The sequence below is a fragment of the Canis lupus genome, chromosome 19 (genome assembly GCF_003254725.2).
Source record: "Canis lupus dingo isolate Sandy chromosome 19, ASM325472v2, whole genome shotgun sequence".
Classification (NCBI taxonomy): Eukaryota; Metazoa; Chordata; class Mammalia; order Carnivora; family Canidae; genus Canis; species Canis lupus.
In genome coordinates, this window is record NC_064261.1 from 25,282,849 (window position 1) to 25,288,579 (window position 5,731).

Genomic DNA, 5,731 nt, shown 5'->3' on the forward strand with positions numbered 1-5,731 from the left:
TTGCGCCCAAAAGTAAGAGAAGCTCCCAATATGAGGATTCATGAAAACAAAACAAAACAAAACAAATAAATAAAACAAAACAAAACCAACAACATGAGATTCACTTGCAGGGGCTCTGAGTCATCAAAATTCAAACAACTTAATACCAAAGGATACTAATATCAATGAATTATAATAATATTAAACAAAGGATACTAATATCAATGAATTATAATAATATTAAATATTAATATTGTTTAAAATTAAACAATATTAAACAAATTATATTAATAATATTAAATTATAATATTAAACAAATATTAAACAAAATTAAATAATATTTAATAATATTAAATAATATTAGAGTCTATAGAGTACTATCTCTAAAAAGAAAAAGAGAAAAGCTAAGGGGTTATTCTTTTATTAAAGATTATCTATCTATCTATCTATCTATCTATCATCTATCATCATCATCTATCATCATCATCTATCTATCTAAGAGAGCAAGACAGAGTCAGAGACTGCATGCTCTAGCAGAATGGAGGGGCAGAGGGAGAGAATCTCAGGTAGACTCCCTGCTAAGCATGGAGCCAGATGCAGGGCTCTATCTCACTATTATGAGATCATGAACTGTGTCTAAATCAAGGGTCAGGTGCATAACTGAGCCACCCAGGTGCCTCAACTGAGGAATTATTCTTTACAGAATGCTGGCTAATTCATATAGAAGGAATGAAAGACTCTATATGAACCATTTTATTAACTCCATTATGATCATTGATTTAAGCAAGGATTATCAATTGATGCTAAATGATTGGGTGAAAGATTTTAGGGCCAACTAATTTTTTGTAGAGTCTCAAAGTATTACCGCAAATTTTGTGTATTAAATACAAAGGAAAGAGATTCCTCTTCAACAGAGATATCTAGTGGATACTATTTTATCCTAGGGCACAAAGTTAACATCACTTATAATGGGTCATACTAAAGTTGTGTACCTTTTGGTGTTTTCTGGTATGGGAAGCACATAGCAACAACACAAAAGTTTAAGTTGAATCTAATCATGAGAAAAATCTGGAATATAAAACACTCCATTTAAAAAACTGACCTATTTGCAAATGTCAATGTCATAATCATCATATATTAAAGGAGGCTAAAAGATTTGGGGAGCAAATGCAAGGTGAGATTCTTGGTTGGATTTTGAGCATCCTTCCCTAGTAAATACTGTTATAAAGATGCTATTGAGACAACCGGTGAAATGGTGACATAGATTGTATATTAGGTAGTATTATCTGCCAATGTACAATTATTTTAATAATGGTATTGCCATTATTCAGGAGAATGTTTTTGCCCTCAACAGTTACATCTTGGTAATTTAATATTGAAAGGTGCAAGAACTAAATAATGAAAGAGAGGAGACAGAGAGACAGAGAGAGAAAGAGAAATGGAACAAGACAGAGAGAAAGACTCAGAGACAGAGGGAAAGACAGAGGCAGAAGAGGGGGAGAGTGCTAGAGAGAGGGAAAGGGAAGGGGAGGGAGAGAGGAGAGAGATTTTAAAAGCAGTAGAAGTGGCAAGATTTTCAGGTGTTCATTGTATTTGCCTTTCAACATTCCTATAGGTTTGAAATTTTTCAAAATAACAAGGCTGGAAGAAAAAATCAAGATGAAAAAGGGAGAACATACAACTTTTATAAAGAGAAAATGAGAATAAAGAGCAGAATATAAATTAAAGAAGAGGGAGGAAGAGAAGGAGAAGAAGAACGGACAAGAAATGATCTCAGTAGGACACTACTGAGCCCCATAGACACTATTCAGGATCTTTCTCCACATGTTTTTCCATGGCCACATGTCTTTGTTATTGTGCAGTAAATGACCTCTGTATGGAATCCCATATAAGTAGCATATGAAAGGAAAAACCAGAGCATTAATAGAACATATCAGAACAAAGTTGCAGTCAAGATTTAAATGGTCACTTTGGTTTTTGCTGCTTCCCCTTACACAAATATCTCTGTGATATGAGCAAAGTGTTACCATTCCCACAACAATAACATCTCTTCATCTGACCATCTCATCTCCCACCTGAAGCAAATGACCCTGCAGTGGTGCAACTTTACTATAAGAAATTATAATCACCTCAACAGCAAGTGGATTTAACCATACCTTTTCTTTTGTGTATATGCCTACTGCATCTCTTTTTAAAAGAATTTCTTTAAGACTACAAAACCCTTGAAACCAGGGAAGACATTCTTTACTTCTTTCATTCCCACATCTATTGTGGTGCTGGCACATAGCAGGTGCTTAACAAATGTTAACTGGACAACTGGATGAATAAATGACATTTTGTCTAAAATAATTGCTTAAGGACTTAAAATATTTTTCATTGATGTCCTCCTTCCCTGGAGTCTTTCACATTTGTCCAGACTTGATATATATAACATTCTGTTATTTATTAATTATCTTCGTTAAAAAAGTTTTAATTTTCGTATTATTTTCAGAAAGATTTTAGGGGAAGAGCAAGCACAAGCAGGGGGAGCAGCAGAGGGAGAGGGAGAAGCAGGCTCCCCACTGAGCCAAGACCCCCCACACCTCCCACGCGGGGCTCCATTCCGGGACCCTGGGATCATGACCTGAGCCGAAGGCAGATGCTTCACCAATTGAGCCACCCAGGTGTCCCTATCAATCCTCTTCTAATAAATAGTCCTCTTCTACCTCAGATCCTCACGGTGAAGAACACAAAGCCATATTATTTTATATTTCCTGGGTTTTTGTGCTACTTCCCTGCACATTCCTTGAGAAGGTATCATTGGCAATAAGCTGTGGCTGCTGTCCACAACCCAGTTGAAGGGGCTAGGGCAATGCTGCAGAGGGTATCATTCTACAGTGGGATACTGTGTACTGAATTTGGAAACATTAGGGTTATTAGAGGGACCATCAGAAGAAAGATTTTAAATTGTATTCTTAGAAATCTATGAAACAGGGGTGCACGGGTGGCTCAGTCAGTTAAGCATCTGACTCTTAATTTCCACTCAGGTCATAATCTCAGGGTATTTATATTCCAAGCCGTATGTCTGGCTCCACATTGAACATGGAGCCTGGTTAAGATTCTCTCTCTCCTTTGCCCTCTGTACCACCCACACTCTATCTCTCTAAAAAAATTAAAACTCGAATTAAAAAAAGAAACAAATTAGATGCAGTAATCTTTCTCCAACCAAAGTAGAGCAAGCTCTAGAAAAGACATGTAGTTGACAATAAGGAGAAATGAAAGAAAGAAGAATGAATAAAGATAGGTATAAAATAAAAACAAACAAAAATCAATTTGATTGCTATTTGGGTGGCACTGAAATATAAATGCATATCTATTGATTATCAGACCTGTAAGACATACATGGGTTCATCTCATTTAAAGACATACTATCAGCCCAGTTAAGAAGGAAGTATAATAAGACCTCTTCAAATGGATTTGGAAGGAATTATGTCATTATGGGCCCAATAATCCTAATTGTAAGAGGACATCTCAGCTCTAGCCAGTGCTGTGCCATTGCACATCCAATGAGTTGGTACAACTGATCCAACAAAAGTCTTGACCCATAGAAATCGAGGGTCCTCCTGAAAAAGAATTCACATAAGGGATGTTGGAACAATATATGACTGTGACCCAGGGACTTCATCTTACTGGTCAGATGTAAAGATTCTCAAAACAACATGTTCATTTTTTTCTCACATCATTATAGGTTTACTACATGCTGGTATACACATTGGGGTGTGTGTGTGTGTGTGTGTGGTAACAGGAAAACAGAGGGAGTGAGAAATACAAAATCAAATAGAGATTTTAAAAAATAGAAGAGATATTAACTCTGAAATATATTCAATATAAGGATATTATTTTAAGATGACATGAACGGAATATGATACAAAAAATGAAAAGCCATAGATTTCTAATGCATTTCTCTATGTTTGATTCCCTACTAATCTTTCAAGAGTTAGCACCTAGAGCATTAGTGGTTCCTCCCATAAGAGCAATGAAATTTTAAGGTGGTTGTCCCCCAGCAGCATATGGAAAGCATCTCCAAGAACTATGGTTGTGGAGGGATACTTAGAAGAAGAAGTGAAATCCTGCATGAGCAGGGGAGAATAGTAATTAATCAATTTTGAATTAGTTCATTAATGTGATCTTACTTTCACTATGAAATCAGACATACTTAATAAAAAATCAGGGTCTGATTTGGGAGAGGGAATTATATTAGGTAAAACTCTAAATCTGCACTGTCCAACAGGGCTGTCACTAGTCACATGTGCCTGCTAAACACTTGAAATGTGGCCATTGTAACAAAAAAATGATTTTTAATTTTATTTAGGTGTAATCAACTTAATCCAAATTTATATAATCACTTGTGGCAAGTGCCTTTTGTGGATGACTCACCTATTCAGAGTACAATGAGTTAAGAATATAGCCTCTGAAGCTAGATGCCAAGTCATAAATCCCAGCTTTCCCATTTCCTAGCTGTGTATTTTTGAGCAATTTATTATTTTTATAAGTTAGTTTTATCATTTTCAACATGGAGAAGATGTCCATACCTACTTCATAGGACTGCCATGAGGATTATTTGATTACATTAATGCTGACTGCTTAGGCAATACTTGGCAGGTATTAATTGCTCAATAAAAGTTACCTATCATTTTTTAAAGATTTTATTTATTTATTTTAGAGACAGAGAGTGAGCATGAGTGGGGTGGAGGGGCAGAGGGAAGGGGAGAATCAGACTCCCCTCTATTACCTATCTTTAATGTGTTACCTTTATTATTATTTTTTCCATCTACTGTCTTTTATTTTTATTTTTTAAAGGTTTTATTTATTTATTCATGAGAAAGAGAGAGAGAGAGAGGCAGAGAGAGAAGCAGGCTCCATGCAGGGAGCCCGACGCAGGACTCAATCCCAGGTCCCCAGGATCGTGCCCTGGGCTGAAGGCAGCGCTAAACTGCTGAGCCACCCCGGCTGCCCTATTGTCTATGTTATAATATAATAATGAATAATGAGCCATACAGTTCTAGAGACAAAGAGTCAAAAGATCCCCTTGGTCACTATGCACTGTTCTATCATTTTCTTTCTTCTCACTCTTAAATAAAAATGAATTTTTGGAGAAGTTATGGAGCAGTTTGTGGCTGAATCTAGTAGCCTTTGTCGGTTGTATGTTAAGGTAAATATGGACAATGAAACGTGGAAGGAACAGAAAAGACAAAGTAGAGCCTTAAGTGAATACGGTATTCTGATGAGAGTGTGCAAGCTCTGAATTGTGGGAATTCCAAAGGATGGTTTGCAGTTGGTAAATCTACAACTACAATTTTGTTCTCTTGGAACTGGTAGCTACACTCTGATCAAAATAGAACATTTTCATGAAAATACAAAGTTTTTTCCTGCCCACTTTCAATAAATCCCATCTCCCATGATCAAACATTTCCTGATTTTGATCACCATAGTCTTTTTTATTTAACTTTGTATTTGTTATTATTGGCATTGCAATGCACTGCTTCTGAGATTGTCCATGTTGTTATGTTGTATTATTAGTTCATTTTTTTAAATGTTGAGTAGTATTCCATTGTGTACTACAATTTGTGCATCCATTATATTATACTGATAAATAATTGTGTTTTTTTTCTACTTTGGGTATTACAAATGGAATTGCTATTAACATTCTTGCAGATATCTTTTTGTAGAAATGTGTTGCATTTTTCTTAAGTAAATATCTAACACAGGAGTT